This window comes from Acipenser ruthenus, chromosome 6, assembly GCF_902713425.1.
Source record: "Acipenser ruthenus chromosome 6, fAciRut3.2 maternal haplotype, whole genome shotgun sequence".
In the NCBI taxonomy this organism is placed as follows: Eukaryota; Metazoa; Chordata; class Actinopteri; order Acipenseriformes; family Acipenseridae; genus Acipenser; species Acipenser ruthenus.
The window spans coordinates 1,389,324-1,409,818 of NC_081194.1; the positions used below are offsets into that span (position 1 = coordinate 1,389,324).

At 44.9% G+C, this 20,495-nt stretch overlaps 1 pseudogene; it reads right to left on the bottom strand.

Annotated features, from left to right (window-relative positions):
• LOC117411290 (leucine-rich PPR motif-containing protein, mitochondrial-like) overlaps positions 1-20,495 on the bottom strand; it is a 72,880-nt pseudogene that overhangs the window by 38,215 nt on the left and 14,170 nt on the right.

Genomic DNA, 20,495 nt, shown 5'->3' on the forward strand with positions numbered 1-20,495 from the left:
ACACGTACATGTACTGAATGAGTTACATAATAATCAAACAGAAACAATCAGCAGATAATTACCTGCAAATGAGCAATTAGAGGAAGGAAGCTGGCTGTGCTCTTGTGTACCTGCTCCCGTTCCGAAACTAAATTACAGGTTTATTTAAAAAATGCAGCAAAAAAATACGAAAACTCAAGACACGACATGCAACATTACAGACATCAAAAAGGAAAGAATGCTTACAGCCCTCACCTGATAGAGCTGGAGTGCTGATGAATGGGCTCTTGCAGGGATGGAAATGACTCCCATTGCACAGCGGTTCGATCCATTCCTGGTTTCTCTTAAGATGACACACCTGAGCTTGTTACCTACACACTGTGGCTTTATCTAGCTCGTAGTAAAACCTGGAATGGGTGAAACTGCTATGCAATAGGATCTTATTTCCATCCATCATTTTTACGCAATATAAGCAAAGGTCTTTTTGATTACATTATGGCTCACACTTTGTTTCAAGTTCACTACAATTAAAGCAAGCAAATGAAAGACAGAAAAGGGGGCCACAACACTTCTGGGTCATTCTGGGGTAATGCTAACCTCTCCTGTTCTTTAAATCATGTCACAGTGCAGTGCAGTTAACCCACTAAAACTTTTTTTTTTCTGATCAATTGTATCCAATCTAGGAACTTTAACCCCCTCAATCTCACAGTGACATTATGATGGCAAGAATGAAGTGAAATCAAGTGCTCCCCTCCCTCTACTGTGATAGGGGGAAGGAAGGGGAGGTGAAAAGCTGATTGGGTAATTGGAGTGTCAATCAAGCAAGTAGTGAAAGCAGGGAGGTCATGGCGGGCCTTCAAAAACAAAGTTCATTTCTAATACGTGACGGCAACGCTGCAGAGAGCTAGTTCAGAGAGCCGGCAATTCATTTCTAATACGTGATGGCAGCTCTGCAGAGAGCTAGTTCAGAGAGCCGGCAATTCATTTCTAATACGTGATGGCAGCTCTGCAGAGAGCTAGTTCAGAGAGCAGGCAATTCATTTCTAATACATGACGGCAGCTCTGCAGAGAGCTAGTTCAGAGAGCAGGCAATTCATTTCTAATACGTGACAGCAGCTCTGCAGAGAGCTAGTTCAGAGAGCAGGCAATTCATTTCTAATACACGACGGCAGCTCTGCAGAGAGCTAGTTCAGAGAGCCGGCAATTCATTTCTAATACGTGACGGCAGCGCTGCAGAGAGCTAGTTCAGAGAGCAGGCAATTCATTTCTAATACGTGACGGCAGCTCTGCAGAGAGCTAGTTCAGAGAGCAGGCAATTCATTTCTAATACGTGACGGCAACGCTGCAGAGAGCTAGTTCAGAGAGCAGGCAATTCATTTCTAATACGCGACGGCAGCGCTGCAGAGAGCTAGTTCAGAGAGCAGGCAATTCATTTCTAATACGTGACGGCAGCTCTGCAGAGAGCTAGTTCAGAGAGCAGGCAATTAATTTCTAATACGTGACGGCAACGCTGCAGAGAGCTAGTTCAGAGAGCCGGCAATTCATTTCTAATACGTGACGGCAGCTCTGCAGAGAGCTAGTTCAGAGAGCAGGCAATTCATTTCTAATACGTGACGGCAGCTCTGCAGAGAGCTAGTTCAGAGAGCAGGCAATTCATTTCGAATACGTGACGGCAGCTCTGCAGAGAGCTAGTTCAGAGAGCAGGCAATTCATTTCTAATACGTGACGGCAGCTCTGCAGAGAGCTAATTCAGAGAGCAGGCAATTCATTTCTAATACGTGACGGCAGCTCTGCAGAGAGCTAGTTCAGAGAGCAGGCAATTCATTTCTAATACGCGACAGCAGCTCTGCAGAGAGCTAGTTCAGAGAGCCGGCAATTCATTTCTAATACGTGACGGCAGCTCTGCAGAGAGCTAGTTCAGAGAGCAGGCAATTCATTTCTAATACGTGACGGCAGCTCTGCAGAGAGCTAGTTCAGAGAGCAGGCAATTCAAAACAACAACCCACCCAACTATTTTTTTTGGGGGGGGGGGGGGTTTCAGTTAGAAAAACGGGGAGGACAAAAGCAATAGAGCTTACTCTCCAGCGATTGGTTTTAATTGAAATGAAGAGCACCAACATTATGTGTGTAGCTCGAGTCGAGTGGCACTTCATCCAACGGCTCCCTGATTGAAAAGCTCTTTTAAGACTGAAATCATTGGAGTGACGAGGGACAGCACAGAAAAAACAACCAAGCAAATAAAAGTAACCCCCACACATACACAACACACTTCCGCTCAGCCCCCTTCCCCTTCTACTTCCCCCCCACACAAGAAACACACTTCCGCTCAGCCCCCTTCCCCTTCCCCTTCCCCCCACACAACACACACTTCCGCTCAGCCTCCTTCCCCTTCCCCTTCCCCTTCCCCTTCCCCCCACACAACACACACTTCCGCTCAGCCCCCTTTCCCTTCTACTTCCCCCCACACAACACACACTTCCGCTCAGCCTCCTTCCCCTTCCCCTTCCCCCCACACAACACACACTTCCGCTCAGCCCCCTTCCCCTTCTACTTCCCCCCACACAACACACACTTCCGCTCAGCCCCCTTCCCCTTCTACTTCCCCCCACACAACACACACTTCCGCTCAGCCCCCTTCCCCTTCCCCTTCCCCCCACACAAGAAACACACTTCCGCTCAGCCCCCTTCCCCTTCTACTTCCCCCCACACAACACACACTTCCGCTCAGCCCCCTTCCCCTTCTACTTCCCCCCACACAACACACACTTCCGCTCAGCCCCCTTCCCCTTCCCCTTCCCCCCACACAAGAAACACACTTCCGCTCAGGCCCCTTCCCCTTCTACTTCCCCCCCACACAACACACACTTCCGCTCAGCCCCCTTCCCCCCACACAAGAAACACACTTCCGCGCAGCCCCCTTCCCCCCACACAACACACACTTCCGCTCAGCCCCCTTCCCCTTCCCCTTCCCCCCACACAAGAAACACTTCCGCTCAGCCCCCTTCCCCTTCTACTTCCCCCCCACACAAGAAACACACTTCCGCTCAGCCCCCTTCCCCTTCTACTTCCCCCCCACACAAGAAACACACTTCTGCTCAGCCCCCTTCCCCTTCCCCTTCCCCCCACACAAGAAACACTTCCGCTCAGCCCCCTTCCCCTTCTACTTCCCCCCCACACAAGAAACACACTTCCGCTCAGCCCCCTTCCCCTTCTACTTCCCCCCCACACAAGAAACACACTTCTGCTCAGCCCCCTTCCCCTTCCCCTTCCCCTTCCCCCCACACAACACACACGTCCGCTCAGCCCCCTTCCCCTTCCCCTTCCCCTTCTACTTCCCCCCCACACAAGAAACACACTTCCGCTCAGCCCCCTTCCCATTCCCCTCCCCCTTCCCCCCCACACAACACACATGTCCGCTCAGCCCCCTTCCCCTTCCCCTTCTACTTCCCCCCCACACAAGAAACACACTTCCGCTCAGCCCCCTTCCCATTCCCCTTCCCCTTCCCCCCACACAACACACACGTCCACACACACTTCAGCCCCCTTTCCTTTTCTCCCACACAAGAAACACACTTCAGCTCAGCCCCCTTCCCACCCCCCCAATCAATTCAGGAAGAGGCAATCAGTTTTATACCCGATGGAACGTAGCTTAAACGTTCACAACCCCCAACCCCCCATCCCTACTCTCTTAAATCCCCATCAACCATAATAAGGAGCCAACAAGGAGGCTGGTGTTGCAATTACTACTAATCCCCCCCCCCCCCCCCACCACCACCACGACGTAACAGAAAAAAATGAACCATGTTGAAGGCTTTCTAATTTCCCTAGGTACAATTTAGCTGTCACTTGCGTTAACATTTACTCAAACACGCTCCCCGAACAGCACTAAACTCCGCATGTCAAGTACTTGCCAGCCAATTAAGTGGCAAACTACAGTCTCTGTTAAGCAACTGAATGATTAGACAAGATAGCTCATTTCCCTGGCTTCCTTTTGTTCAGGAGAAAAATGCCACATTTACATTATCAGCCTCAACAGAATTTTCTGACAGTGAGGGAGAGAAAGAAAAAAAAGAAAGATTAAAAAAATAATAGGGAACAAAAACACACACATACACACACACACACGAGAAGGGAGAATAGTGTTGCTGCGTGGACTAGACACACCACACAAAGCCTACCATTCACCAATCAGCTGTCAAAAAGCAATAGCTGTGAATGCAACTTAATTACGACCCAATGATCCTTGACGAAAAAAAAAAAAAATCCTCATCTTATCACTGTCCTGTCCCCAGCAGGCAAATGGAACACTTTTGTCCTTCAGCGTTGATGATGCTAAATTCATAATAGCAATAATGGAGTGAGAGACCCAGACTCTCTCTATCTAACTCAAGCACTCCCCGGGTTTAAACCAAAAAACAAAACCAAAAATTAAAATTGAATTAAAAATTACTGCAGCGCTGACACAAGGAGGTGAGAAGGGGACCCAAACCCACTCCCTTTGCATAGCAGCTTCAACCATTCCAGGTTTTACTACAAGCCTGATTAGCCACAATGTATAGGTAACAAGCTCAGGTGTGTCTTATTAAACTCCTATTAAAGCCATTGCTTTGTATGGGGAAAATGTCATCCTCATATGAAGCTATCATGCATTTGCATCTTCTATATGTCCCCATATAAAGACTAGAAGAGAGTTTGTGCATCCATTCCCATATGAGGTCACCATGCATAAAGGGTTACAATGAAAGCATGATAAGAGCATCATTTGTTTTATACCTTACTAATTAAATAGGCCATGCCTCGTTACAGAAGAGTGGGTATAAGGGCCAATATGAGGTGAAATTCACTTGACGATTATTCTGTTTATCTCGGAAGAAATACTCAAAATAAAACTACTCTCGTTTTATTTTCAGTAGCTTTTTATTTGGTGATCCAATAAACAGTCACAAACATAAATGACTGCCCATTTTTTCTGTATGCATTTGTCATTTACCATTCACTTCTCTCCTTTAAAAAGATCCTGCCACATCTTTCTTTACCTTATTAAAATACAGACAATAATTACCAATACGGTTTAATCAATCACAGCTGGTTTGTTTCTTGTTTGTATAAGACTGACGTTTATTCAGTGTCACAGTAAGTCTTCATAAGCAGCAATTAGAAAGTCATTGCGCGTGACATTCTGAAGAGACTCAAGCACCAGACTGACATTTCCCTTGTCCCCTGTCGAATCAGGAATTGACAAAGAAGTGGAAGAACGTTGATGAAAGTGCTGCCAGTAACTGTGAGAGACGGACTGTATTTAAAAAGCTGTCTGCGTGGTCTAGCCTGGGAGGGAGATGTCGGCACCAGCAAGTCCTTCCTAGTCAGCTTTAAATTTAAAAAATAAATAAAAATAAATAAATAATTAAAAAAAAAATGTGAATGATTAAGTCTGACAAACATGAAGCCTTAAGGGTTTGTGGTTTAAATCAGGATCCCAGTGCAGGGAGTCTAGCTGCAGAATGAGCGGACATGGCGTGCTCTCCCCACTGAGGTAACAAATCACGCTGCTCTGATATGCATCGCTTTACATGAAGTCACTGCCCCGTGTGAAACCGAGCTTTCTCTACTATGATTACCACTAGGGGCGAGCAGGAATCGGTACATTTTATATTTAAGCAGTCACTGGTTTTATTTAAGCAGTCACGGTTTTACTGCACGCCTGATTCGCCACAGTGTATAGGTAACAAGCTCAGGTGTGTCTTATTAAAGTCCTAGTAAAAGCAGGAATGGATCACACTGCTGTGCAATGGGAGTGTTACCATCCCTGCTGTGTAGAACTATGCATATATGCTATACGTATAACATTATCAAGGAAAAAGGGTATTCACAAAAAAGAAAATGGTGTTTTGAATAGCCTGCAGGACTTCTGGGTCACGTTAGTCCGTTGTATAGAAACACAATTCCAGAGGACCTCACTTTTTTAAAGAGGAGACGATTTTCTATTCAGGGATACCAAGATATTTAGTGAGAACATTTTAGGGTACCAGTCTACTCATGAGATGTCTTTGCTAATTAAAATATTTAGCATATTTTTAAAAGAGAAACGATGATCTATTCAGGGATAACGAGGTATTTAATAAGTAAGGGGTCTGAAAGGAAAAATGGACAATACAATCCCCACCCCTAGACTTGCTGTAATTTGTTTTTACATAATTAGTGCCGGTACGGTGTGTTTGTGTGTGTGTGTGTGTGTGTGTGTGTGTGTTTGTGTGTGTGTGTGTGTGTGTGTGTGTGTAAAATAAAATGAAAGCCACATTGACAGTGTCTGGGTGCCCCGTGCTGGGCTGCGTGGATCAGAACAGATTTCTTGCAAACAGAGCTGAAATAAAGGTTAAGGTCTAGTGCCGAGAGGCAAGCTTTTTTGTTTATTTGCATATTGTGTTTTAGTGAGCAGCGATACCCATCGGTAGATTAACAGCAAAAAATGATTAATGACGCTGGCAATCTTGCTGCAGCCGCCGAGGGAGGAAGGGTTTTCCAGATCTGTCCCGATATTATTTCTGAACAGCAAACAGGCACACGCGCTGGAAACTTAACACATTTAAATGTCACAGTTTTCTGTTGGGGGGGGGCGGGGAAAGGAGAATTCTCTTGCCACATTATGTAAATGTAATTGCTTTCCATTTATTTCAATGCAGTGTTATAGAGCGTGCATTTATTCACAATAACAGGGCACGAAACACCAATACAAGGCAGTGGTGCAGGTGCGATAGTGGGTGGAGGGAATGCTGAATCGATGAAACTGGGTTTTAACTGGTAACTGAAAAAAACACCCACAAGACCTATTTAGAAAATTTGTTTTTTATTGTTTTGAACAGATAAACCTGGGTTTCGGCAATATTTCTAATAATGCCATTCATTCACTGCCCTTTCTACATAAAGAAAAAATCTTTCAGAAGGCGGGCAGTGTGCAAAGACAATTTTTGTGGACCTACGTAATAGAATACAAGTGACTTGTGACTGGGGGGTGGGCTGAAAAAAACAACAACTCTAGTGTTGTAAGACTATCCTTGTTATTGCTTATTGTTATTGTTTTACAAAATGAATAACTTGTGTGAAATATTAAATTAATAAAACAGCATCAGTATTATGATTAATAAAAGTATACTAAATAAAAAAATACTTACTGTTAAAAGGCTAACAAGTCAATTGGTTAAACTCGTGTATTAGTGTGAGCTGCAGTAATGTGTGAGCTGCAGTAATGAAACTGTAAGAGTATACCATGTCTGCCTCCAGCTGAATTACTGATGCAAGTTACTTCTTCACCATATCCGAACTCCAACATTAGTGTGTCGATAAGCGGGCGGCAATGTGGCATCCAGAGTTCTCCTGAATCCTAATGTGGACATCTTCACTTCAACACAGTAAGTTAATGTTTATATATGTATGAGTAAAACGTACATGGTACTGTATTATAGAAACTGAAAATTGAGTGGTGTTTATTTTTAATAACTGAAAATAACAAACTTACAATTTGAGAGTGTAGATCTTGACCTCACTGTCAATGATAAAGCATTTGAAATGCTCAAACCACAACAGGTTCTACATAAGCAGTTGAAGTACGTTATTATCAGGGTTTTGTCTGTTTCTATTGTCTGTGCTTCCCCGCATTCACGCTTTCCTACACTTGTCTGTGCTTCCCCGCACTCACGCTTTTACACTTGTCTGTGCTTCCCCACACTCACGCTTTTACACTTGTCTGTGCTTCCCCGCACTCACGCTTTCCTACACTTGTCTGTGCTTCCCCGCACTCACGCTTTCCTACACTTGTCTGTGCTTCCCCGCACTCACGCTTTTACACTTGTCTGTGCTTCCCCGCACTCACGCTTTTACACTTGTCTGTGCTTCCCCGCACTCACGCTTTTACACTTGTCTGTGCTTCCCCGCACTCACGCTTTTACACTTGTCTGTGCTTCCCCGCACTCACGCTTTTACACTTGTCTGTGCTTCCCCGCACTCACGCTTTTACACTTGTCTGTGCTTCCCCGCACTCACGCTTTTACACTTGTCTGTGCTTCCCCGCACTCACGCTTTTACACTTGTCTGTGCTTCCCCACACTCACGCTTTCCTACACTTGTCTGTGCTTCCCCACACTCACGCTTTTACACTTGTCTGTGCTTCCCCGCACTCACGCTTTTACACTTGTCTGTGCTTCCCCACACTCACGCTTTTACAGTTGTCTGTGCTTCCCCGCACTCACTTCTCCAGGTGCACAGTGACGAGCGGAGAGCAGAGGTTGGCGGAAGGCTCGGTCAGGCCCATGGTGAAGAGAGCATCCAAGAGGCTCCACACGACCTCCTCCTCCGCACACATAGCCAAGGCGTTCAGGATGTGGAAGAATGAGGTGACGTTGGCGTCCCGCACAGCCACTCCCTTCTCCTTCATTTCCTTCAGGATGCCGAGCACGTCTGCGTCGGGACACAAGAGAGGAACAGAGAGGCAGCGTCAGCACACAGACATGTCAGCCTCCTATTGAACTGGACTGAATCACACAAGCTGCTGTCTTCAAAGGGACAAATCTGGTATTGGGACAGAATGAATGTCTCAATGGTAGTTCTCTCTTGTAAGCATTTATTTTTATTTTTTTTATCTGAGAATACCCGTCATTTAATGTCATACTAGTTTTTTCAACATATAAGAATGGCAACAATTATTATTCTGCATTATACTAAGTGTGCATTTCTAAAATACTCTATTAAGAACAATACAATTATACAAACCAACACTGACATTGACAGCATATTCATTTATCATTTTGACATTCAACAGTTGCACAAAATTCTAAAACAGCTGGATAACATTTATACTCAGACGAGTAACACTAAGCTTGTGGCTTTATCATCTCCATCCATGTGATTCTTACTCTTTCTGTAAAGAAGGCATCTCTTCAGAAATGAGATTAAGCCAAAAAAGGAATTGACCCCAAACCTGCTTTACACTGGGACAGATAACTGGGGTCCAGTGCCTGATTACAAGACAGAATGAGAGAGTAAATGAGAACAGGGAGACAGGGAAGTGTACTGTACAAGAGAAGGAAGGAAGGAAGGAAGGAAGGAAGGAAGAATAGATAGACAGATACATACATAAAAGGCCCTCAGATAAATTCATGTAGGGAAAACAAACTGCTATTAAAACAGCATTTTAAACCCAGCAGGAATGCAAATTCTGGTGTATAATGCCAATTCCAAGTTAATTACTACTTGCATTTCTAAACGAGACTACAATTAACAAGCTCCACAATAGCATGGTTTTTATAATTTCCCTGCAACTGTGACTACAAATTATAGGTAGGAAGAGCGAACCCACCGTGCCCCGGCTCACCCGGCAGCCTGCTCCGGAGTTGAAAGAGCCAGCTAAGTGGAGGCTTTATCAGCCCCCTTCGCATCTGCCAGGCCGAGCCATTGTCTCTCCCAGGCAGATGGTTTGTCACAAGGCCAGATAATTAAGATGTGTTTACACTGTATTTACAGGCAGTCTAATGGCTGGATACCGATAGGGTCTGTTTGCACTTCCGATACTAATTATCCTGGCTGCGGAGCATGTTCAAACGCTGATCAGGCAGCAGGCTTCCCTTGCAAGGTTGTCCACTGCAGTACATGTCCATGAAGCACGTACCGGCAGGCTGCTTAACAGAGTTACTTTTCAGAACGGGATGGCCTTCTCTAGAACACACAAGCGCACGAGCGCACAAGTACACGAGGTCACAAGCACTTGTCCACTTTATCTTGCATTGACGCCTATTATAATAACTTACGATTCTTAACACCAAGCCAAAAAAAGCACAACATATGGTGAATGTTGGAGGGCAACAAATCTCTTTTGCACTTTTATTTGTGGGTCTTTTTCTTAAAGCATTTACATTTTTAAATGTTTTTTTAGGGAAGAGCTAAATCTAAAGTGGCTAAATCTAAGTGAGGGACCAATATGTCTGTTCTGCTTTTACTTCGATGTCTGTGCTTTGTTGGTGTAATGGCATGAGACTTTTCTCACTGGCATGAGAGACAACATAGGTTTCACTTTCCCAAATTCTCCTCCCTGGTGATACGGTCAGCCAACCCTACACCTGCCTTGTCACCATGGAGACGCTATGGGATGCACTTGACTGCTCTCACTGGGAAAGCAGAGCCTTCTTCAGCTGCTAGGCTGGAGTATGTGCCTCCTACACTCCGGTATTCATATCCCTGGTCCCCGATTGTGTGCCAGACTGTTCTGTCCCCTCCGAGTCGCACACTCAGAGCACGGCCACGCCTCTTGTTATGCAAATAAGTTACTAATCCCCTGATGGTTGCTGATGGTGGAGTAATGCGAGGTTGATGTCAGCCCTCTTGTGTTCACTCTGTTCTCGTGTTGAAGAGTTTTCCTGTTTTCAGATGACAGAGCCTCATTGTTTTGGTTTGGTTTGTTTACTAATTGCCGTCGAAAAACAAAAAGGAATCTCAACAGCAGACTTGTGAGGGATTCAGCAGCGGTAGGAACGATCGGCGTGGGGATGGTATAACATTTTGTATAACTTACAGCATGCCAAAAATAGACTGCTACTATACACTGGTGATTTTGTGAACAAATACAAAAGTATCTCCAGGGACAAAGTTTGAAACCTCTCTCAGAGATGGGTCTGTGAAAGACATGCCAGGGGACCCCAGTGTGCAGTGCAGGGTGAGTCACTGAGATATGCCAGAGGACCCCAATGTTTTCCCTAGTAAAGGCTCTCCTGTGTGGAGTACAGGGAGAGTCACTGAGCCCAGTCTCTTCTCTAGTAAAGGCTCCCCTGTGTGGAGTGCAGGGTGAGTCACTGAGCCCAGACTCTTCTCTAGTAAAGGCTCCCCTGTGTGCAGTGCAGCGTGAGTCACTAAGATATGCCAGGGGACCTCAGTGTCTTCCATAGTAAAGGCTCCCCTGTGTGGAGTGCAGAGTGAGTCACTGAGCCCAGTCTCTTCTTTAGTAAAGTGTCCCCTGTGGGCAGTGCAGGGAGAGTCACTGAGCCCAGTCTCTTCTCTAGTAAAAGGCTCCCCTGTGGGCAGTGTGGGGAGAGTCACTGAGCCCAGTCTCTTCTCTAGTAAAGGCTCCCCTGTGTGGAGTGCAGGGAGAGTCACTGAGATATGCCAGGGGACCTCAGTGTCTTCCCTAGTAAAGGCTCCCCTGTGTGCAGTGCAGTGCAGGGAGAGTCACTGAGCCCAGTCTCTTCTCTAGTAAAGGCTCCCCTGTGTGCAGTGCAGTGCAGGGAGAGTCACTGAGCCCAGTCTCTTCTCTAGTAAAGGCTCCCCTGTGGGCAGTACAGGGAGAGTCACTGAGCCCAGTCTCTTCTCTAGTAAAGGCTCCCCTGTGTGCAGTGCAGGGAGAGTCACTGAGCCCAGTCTCTTCTCTAGTAAAGGCTCCCCTGTGTGCAGTGCAGGGAGAGCCACTGAGCCCAGTGTCTTCTCTAGTAAAGGCTCCCCTGTGTGCAGTGCAGGGAGAGTCACTGAGCCCAGTCTCTTCTCTAGTAAAGGCTCCCCTGTGTGCAGTGCAGGGAGAGTCACTGAGCCCAGTCTCTTCCCTAGTAAAGGCTCCCCTGTGTGCAGTGCAGGGAGAGTCACTGAGCCCAGTCTCTTCTCTAGTAAAGGCTCCCCTGTGTGCAGTGCAGGGAGAGTCACTGAGCCCAGTGTCTTCCCTAGTAAAGGCTCCCCTGTGTGGAGTGCAGGGAGAGTCACTGAGATATGCCAGGGGACCTCAGTGTCTTCCCTAGTAAAGGCTCCCCTGTGTGCAGTGCAGTGCAGGGAGAGTCACTGAGCCCAGTCTCTTCTCTAGTAAAGGCTCCCCTGTGTGCAGTGCAGTGCAGGGAGAGTCACTGAGCCCAGTCTCTTCTCTAGTAAAGGCTCCCCTGTGGGCAGTACAGGGAGAGTCACTGAGCCCAGTCTCTTCTCTAGTAAAGGCTCCCCTGTGTGCAGTGCAGGGAGAGTCACTGAGCCCAGTCTCTTCCCTAGTAAAGGCTCCCCTGTGTGCAGTGCAGGGAGAGCCACTGAGCCCAGTGTCTTCTCTAGTAAAGGCTCCCCTGTGTGCAGTGCAGGGAGAGTCACTGAGCCCAGTCTCTTCTCTAGTAAAGGCTCCCCTGTGTGCAGTGCAGGGCGAGTCACTGAGCCCAGTCTCTTCTCTAGTAAAGGCTCCCCTTTGTGCAGTGCAGGGAGAGTCACTGAGCCCAGTCTCTTCTCTAGTAAAGGCTCCCCTGTGTGGAGTGCAGGGAGAGTCACTGAGATATGCCAGGGGACCTCAGTGTCTTCCCTAGTAAAGGCTCCCCTGTGTGCAGTGCAGTGCAGGGAGAGTCACTGAGCCCAGTCTCTTCTCTAGTAAAGGCTCCCCTGTGGGCAGTACAGGGAGAGTCACTGAGCCCAGTCTCTTCTCTAGTAAAGGCTCCCCTGTGTGCAGTGCAGGGAGAGTCACTGAGCCCAGTCTCTTCTCTAGTAAAGGCTCCCCTGTGGGCAGTGCAGGGAGAGTCATTGAGCCCAGAGTCTTCCCTAGTAAAAGCTCCCCTGTGTGCAGGGCAGGGAGAGTCAGTGAGCCCAGTGTCTTTCCTAGTAATGGCTCCCCTGTGTGCAGTGCAGGGCGAGTCACTGAGCCCAGTGTCTTCCCTAGTAAAGGCTCCCCTGTGTGCAGTGCGGGGAGAGTCACTGAGAAGCTGATCTTAGCTGGGGGCCCACACGGGGGCTGCACTGGCCTTTGCGCTTCCGTGGTTTAAGGAGGAAAATCAACTTGGGGTTGTTCATCTGGCGCCAGAAGAGGCCAGACCGAACACATGGGCTGCAAGCCGGAGGTTTGGCAGACCAGCCATTTAGTCGGCCGTTACTCTAATTTAAACTTGACCTACAGTACCAGAAACTACAGTTGTGTACCAAATGTGAAGACTATATCTCAAAGTGTTTGTCTTATTTATATAAAAAAAATATTAAATACTTAACTGCATTAAAACATCTCACGGGTGTGCGAAAATAAGAGAGCATTGATGGGTCGTACATTTTCTTATGTTCTTATATTAAAGTGTACTGTACAGTACCTAGCCCATTATCTACAGTGCCTGCATTCTGAACTGTCCCATGCTGTTGTGAGGCGGCTAAAGTATGCGCAAGGCTGCAGTCAAATCAAATGTCCAGTTAGAAGCATCTCTGCAGAATCAGCTCATATTGATTTCAAAGAAGCACACAATGCTGGCAGCATTACCTTACATGATACCATTCTGAATTTATTTATTTATTTATTTTAAAGGACAACTAAATAATAATAATAATTTAGCCCAGCTTCAACAAAAAAATACATCCAGCATTATTTCACGCTCAATGGGAATTCAAATCTTCACATTCGTTTAAAAAAAGGTTTTTTTTAGGACCAGCTGTCCAATTGAAGTTTCTGATCTCCTTCATGTAATGTACTGAGCCGTTCTGCTGGAGCCCTTGTATCTGAGAATGTATCATTAATGTACTCTTCTGAGGGGAGCAATAGTATTGTGCTCACACATTGTGAGGAGAGTGCTAGGTAAAGGCAGCAAGGCAGAGGCCACGCTGCGTTCCCCAATGCATCAGCAGCTCCAGCCTTTTTGTTCCTGTACTTGACACTGCATGTGCTTCAACAGCACTGACCTCTGGGTAATTTACTTTGCCCCTTTCCATATCTGCTAAATGTGTTCAATTAACTGCGCTCCAGAGAACACAAGCGATTGGCCCACAGGTGTTTCAAATACCACCTAAGATTTAAAAATACACACATTAACCTTGTGTGTGATTCATAAAGCACCACCACACTGTATGGACAGTTTATTGTGGATATTGTTGATAACAATTAGACATTTATAACAGGAGACTCCCGTTGTCCAACCTGCAACTGCCTGCAGTACAATGCCTCAGTCCAATATCTGCAGGTATAATCTCACCAGAGCCCATTTGCAAATTAACTACAGTTAAAGAACCACTATTACATTATTCACTCATATAATAACCATGTGGATTCCCCAGTTCTGCGTGCAGGTTAGCAATAGAAGACTGCAGCCATCCCTTCAGAGCTCTACAGGCAAGCAGAGCTGAGATGAGTCTGCATTGGGATGGAAGACCCCCAAGGAACACCAGCTGTGTTGAAGTGCTGCATGGGGCTGTATGGGGAGGGGGGCACAGAGAAGGCCATTGCTTTACCAATACCCCTGTGTTAGGACCCCGCAAGACACAGCACAGTCAGTGGGGCCGTGCTTTGGATCCAGTGCAAAGCTACGGTCATGTCTGCATTGAGCACTCGCTGAGCCCTGAACACACATTCAAATACTATTCATAAGAAGAGCGGAATGTGGATTTGATATTTTTAAGCACGGCGCACCAGAACTGTTTATAATTTAAACAGTGGAGACAGAAAGGGTTTACAGCGCCCAAGGGCTCATCTCAAGTCATGCATTTCAGTTGTATTTGTTTGCGCGGAGTGTCAAATATGTCGGTTTCCATATTGCCATCTCCCGAGCCCCGCTGCAATCCCTTCCGGCTTGCTGCTCTGGGTGTGACTCAGCCAGCAGACCGGCCAGTCGGTCAGTGAGGAGTGGAGGAGACGCAGGAGCTAATGAGCCAAAACGAAGACATTCCAAAGCAAGCTCCCAAGACAGGGATATGAAATCAACATCAGAAACACTCAGGTCTTATTTAGTTATTTGAAGGCATAAACAAGACAGTATACAAGCTCACTCCAAGATAGACTACAGACAATACAGGTGGTTGTAGCTTTTTACTTGGTGTAGATGAGCACATTTATTGTACAAACCGGCCTCCTTAATACCCCATCTCCCCTACTCAACCACGGTGCTAGCTAGAGCTGTGTTCTTTCTAGAAGAAAACAGCCGCAGGTGCTTTTTATATAATCCTATATATTTAAAATAAATCTTGCATTCCCCCTGGGCCAGAGACAAATCTGAATTAAGGTTATGTTTATAGGTTTTATGTCCAGACATCAGACTTTTTAAAGCAGAACAAAAAATAAAACAAAGCCATTAGTTAGATGTGGTGCACAATCTGTGCCACAAGCCATGATCTTCAAACTCAATTTGGAAAAGACTACCTAATAAGAAGTAGCTGCAGAAATGCAAAAGCCACTGAGCCGTGCAAATGTAAATGACAAGCTTGCCAAGCCATTAAAACAAATGGCCAGCTTGAGAGGCGTCTCTGATTGAATTCACATGCATGTATGTGAAACGTTCAAGCACTTTGAGACATGATATACCATTAGTATCACGTTCGGTTTTGTGATTCTGTTAAAGTGGCAGGGACCCTCTGATGTGTATAAATACAGAATATTAGGTATGAAACTGTACATTGAATGTTGTAATTGTACTGCTGTTTCAAGGCAGTCGTGAAGTGAGCAATAAGACACGAACAGGGGTTGATTGTGATAAAATAGTATTAGGCTAAGTGCCTTTAGCTCCTGGAAGTGCGGTTATTCTACACAACCAACACCCTGGAGTGTCTTATTGCACTTATAAAATGGGTTACTAGTTTTTAGAAATAAAGATATAGACACATTTTTATATAAAAATGAATATAGGTTTATTTTTTCCTAAATATATTACTACGCTAGTATTGTATTGGTGAGGAAAGAATAATCATGTGATTAGTGAGGGAATATATATATATTTATTTATGCTAAGAAATAAATAATAATAATAATAATATAATGTGTTGCTGTCACCTCTTCAGCGCAGAGGGCCAGGATGAGCTGTCTGAGTGTCTCTCCGATAGGTTTGTTCTCTGTCTTCAACTCTGCCAGCTTACTCTCCAGAGCGGACACTTTAACTTCTGATCCCTGAGAGGAATATTCAGAGAAGTTCATTTAATTAAAAAATGCTAAAGGGGATGCCAGCTAAACTGAAAACAGTTGACAGCGTGCAGAGTTGATTACTGAGAGAGGATCCATTTTAGAATTGAGACAAGGAGAGAATGTGGTTCTGGTGACACTTACGAAATGCTAAAGCACCTCGCATTTGTTTTCTGAAATCTAAAAACACAATTCGGTATTCCATATATTAAGTTCATAATATTTAGGAAAAACTAAATGGCTAGTTTTTTGTTATGTTGTAGTCATTTTATAATATTACATCATGGACGATTCCAAAATCAGATTCCAGCTGTAAATACAAATGAGAGACATCGGTATGTAAAAGAAAACCCCCATGACCTTCAACTGTTAGCAGATTTACAATGAGACAGATGCCTTCATGTACCCCCAATTCTGATACTCTCAAGAACTTGCTTAGCAAGTTTTATCACAATAGGAAAGGAGGCAGGAACATGTAAAAACATTGTGACACAGACCGACAGTCAGACAGGGCCTCTACCTACCAAGCTTTATCCTAACTGGTGGTTCTCTAGATACTGTAATCTGTATGAATGCCGTTGCATTTCAAAGCAAACATAAGAGTTTAAGAAGAAAAATACAAAACTGCAAAGGAAATAAAACAAACAGCCTTTCACAAACACTGCAAAGGATTATGGAAGCACGCTCACCAGATTCATTGATCAATCAGTGATGTAGTGCAGCGATGTACTCCACCACCCATTTACTCAAGTGTGCAGATTCATTCACGGGGCAACTCAATGGGCCACTTTATTAATCAATTACACAATGATCAATCAACCACCCACACAGCTAATCAGCCCCATTATTAAAGAGCAGCTGGAAAGCTTCAAGGACAGCATATTAATCTCAGCACTTCCTTCCAAACCACAGACAAGGAGGCATGACTGCAGGTCGCCGGTTCGAGTCCAGGCTATTCCACTGCTGACCGTGGACAGGAGCTTCGAGGGGGGGGCGTCGCACAATTGACTGATCGCCTCCCGGGGGGGGGGGGGGGGGGGGGGGGAGAGTGGAGCTTAGGTCGGCCAGAGTGTCCTCAGCTCACCGTGCACCACAGAGCCCTGTAGTCTGGCCAGGTACCTGCGGGCTTAAAGTAAAACCATATTTTACTTTACATATTTTATCTTTTCTTATCCGAGTGCCACTGCCCCAAGCGTTAAACATTTAACAAAAGTGAAATCTGAAAGATTTCAAAGTTCTGTTCGGTATGACAGGAGTGTAAATGTAACCTCGAGCAGCAGAGGGTGCTACAGGATGAGAAATCATCAAATTCATTCCAGGTGTTGTGCACATGTCTTTCACACTTCTTCACAGAAGCTTGTCATAAGACTATTTGTCTATTTACTTCTGATTTCCTTTCCCCAATATTCCCAAGATTTAAACAATCTGAAAACTCCATCTATTAATTGGGGTTTAAAGTCACAATTCCTTATAATGTTACATCTCGACAAAATAGTTCAGAAATTGCTAGATACACGGCTCGTTTCATCTTCAGTTACATCTAGCTCAGGTAAAGTACAGCAGCCTACGATTAGCGCTAATCGAGGTCTGTGAAACCAACCGAAAGAGATGGAAGATTGCCGTTCCAGAACGCCATCTTTGAATTTCTTTTATTTAAGGACTTATCCCCCGCCCGTCTCCTTTATGAGAAACCTAATTTAAAGTGGGATTCCTTGAATGTGCATTTTCATTTTGCATTCTGAAAATTGCTCATAGGCTTTCAAACAGTTACTTATTTAGCTGTGCCTTATAATATTGATAGCTGTTAAATTGCTGAAGGACAGTTTTCATATAAATCATGATAAGAGGATGTTGTACTAAAAGCACCCTCAAACTCAATGCATCTTCCTGGAGTTCTCTAGCCCTGGTCAAGCCACCAGACCATTTTTATAACCAGTTGTGAACAGCCTTACTTTGTATAATAAAACCCAAAGTGTCAAAGTAAAAGAGTCAAACCCCAGCCTCAGTCCATACATTCTAAGTCTGCCCGCTGCCCCTCTTCTCTAGCACGCTTTCAGATTTCACTTTATATAATTATAGTACTGTGCAAAAGTTTTAGGCAGGTGTGAAAAAATGCTGTAAAGTAAGAATGCTTTCAAAAATAGACATGTTAATAGTTTATATTTATCAATTAACAAAATGCTAAGTGAGTGAACAGAAGAAAAATCTACATCAAATCAATATTTGGTGTGACCACCCTTTGCCTTCAGCATCAATTCTTCTAGGTACACTTGCACACAGTTTTTGAAGGAACTCGGCAGGTAGGTTGGCCCAAACATCTTGGAGAACTAACCACAGTTCTTCTGTGGATTTAGGCAGCCTCAGTTGCTTCTCTCTCTTCATGTAATCCCAGACAGACTCGATGATGTTCAGATCAGGGCTCTGTGGGGGCCATACCATCACTTCCAGGACTCCTTGTTCTTCTTTACACTGAAGATAGTTCTTAATGACTTTTGCTGTATGTTTGGGGTCGTTGTCATGCTGCAGAATAAATTTGGGGCCAATCAGATGCCTCCCTGATGGTATTGCATGATGGATAAGTATCTGCCTGTACTTCTCAGCATTGAGGAGACCACTAATTCTGACCAAATCCCCAACTCCATTTGCAGAAATGCAGCCCCAAACTTGCAAGGAACCTCCACCATGCTTCACTGTTGCCTGCAGACACTCATTCGTGTACCGCTGTCCAGCCCTTCGGCGAACAAACTGCCTTCTGCTACAGCCAAATATTTCAAATTTAGACTCATCAGTCCAGAGCACCTGCTGCCATTTTTCTGCACCCCAGTTCCTGTGTTTTCATGCATAGTTGAGTCGCTTGGCCTTGTTTCCACGTCGGAGGTATGGCTTTTTGGCCGCATGTCTTGCATGAAGGCCACTTCTGACCAGACTTCACCGGACAGTAGATGGGTGTACCAGGGTCCCACTGTTTTCTGCCAATTCTGAGCTGATGGCACTGCTGGACACCTTCCGATTGCGAAGGGAAGTAAGCATGATGTGTCTTTCATCTGCTGCAGTAAGTTTCCTTGGCCGACCACTGCGTCTACGGTCCTCAACGTTGCCCATTTCTTTGTGCTTCTTCAAAAGAGCATGGATAGCACATCTGGAAACCCCTGTCTGCCTTGAAATTTCTGCCTGGGAGAGACCTTGCTGATGCAGTATAACTACCTTGTGTCTTGTTGCTGTACTCAGTCTTGCCATGGTGTATGACTTTTGACAGTAAACTGTCTTCAACAACCTCACCTTGTTAGCTGAGTTTGGCTGTTCCTCACCCAGTTTTTTTCCTCCTACACAGCTGTTTCTGTTTCAGTTAATGATTGTGTTTCAACCTACATATTGATGATCATTAGTACCTGTTTGGTATAATTGTTTAATCATACACCTGACTATATGCCTACAAAATCCCTGACTTTGTGCAAGTGTACCTAGAAGAATTGATGCTGTTTTGAAGGCAAAGGGTGGTCACACCAAATATGGATTTGATTTAGATTTTTCTTCTGTTCACTCACTTTGCATTTAGTTAATTGATAAATATAATCTATTAACATGTCTATTTTTGAAAGCATTCTTACTTTACGGCATTTTTTCACACCTGCCTAAAACTTTTGCACAGTACTGTATATATATATAATATATAAAAGCAATCCGCGGGGCTATGCTTGTAATCCTTCAAGCCCATCAGTGCACAGAAGGCTGGCTTTGCGGGCGAGTTCCAATCCCTGAAATTGAGCCCGTACCAGTGGATCCAGCAGGCGCCGTGCTGAAGCGTCTGTCCCTGTGCAGCAGCTCTGTGATCTGCAAAAACAGGATAAATCACACAGCGGCGCTCGTAAAGACAAACTCGATTCTCAAAGTAATAATGCACTGTCTGGCTAGGTCACTCATCAATTAAACATTACAGGTGTTTGATGTTGGAGGGAGGATAAAACACACACACACACACACACACTGAGCATCAATCCCTCTATACTGCTCCTGCTGTAAAGACCCTTGCTATTGTCAATTAAAGAATGTTCCTTTCTAAAACTATACCTCACCTGACTAAGCGCTTAATGTAAACTGTTAAAATGAATACATCCATGTATTACTATTATTATTACCACCACTATTATCTAATTTTATCTTGGCAAAACCCAAGTCCAATTTTAGCATGAAGTACATAACAGCTGCTCTCATGTAAAATCTTTATGCTTACTATTATTGTTAGTGTACTCTTTCTAAAGCAGACCCTGGTAGTCCAATGACATGTGTAATACATGCCGAAAGCAGCGGCAGGGGAACAGAATTATTATTGCAAACACCAACCCAACACATGTGACACGCTTACAGTACAGTGCGTTTCAATGTAACTTGGCTAGCAGCATACAAAAGCATATTTAACATATGATTAAATCCAAGATGAGAGACTATCAAAAATAAATCAGCACAAAACCTAAACAAGGCATTTTAAGTATGGTGCAGATTCCTATCAGTACTCCAAATTGCTGGTCCCAATGGTGTCAGATTAGTGTACTGCATTATTTTGTACAATCAGTCTCCAGAGTCCTGCCCTGCAAGCGGTTTTAGAGATGCATCAATGCAAACGGCTGATGGGGCATTCGTTTCCATTGCATCCCACTCTTAACCCTGG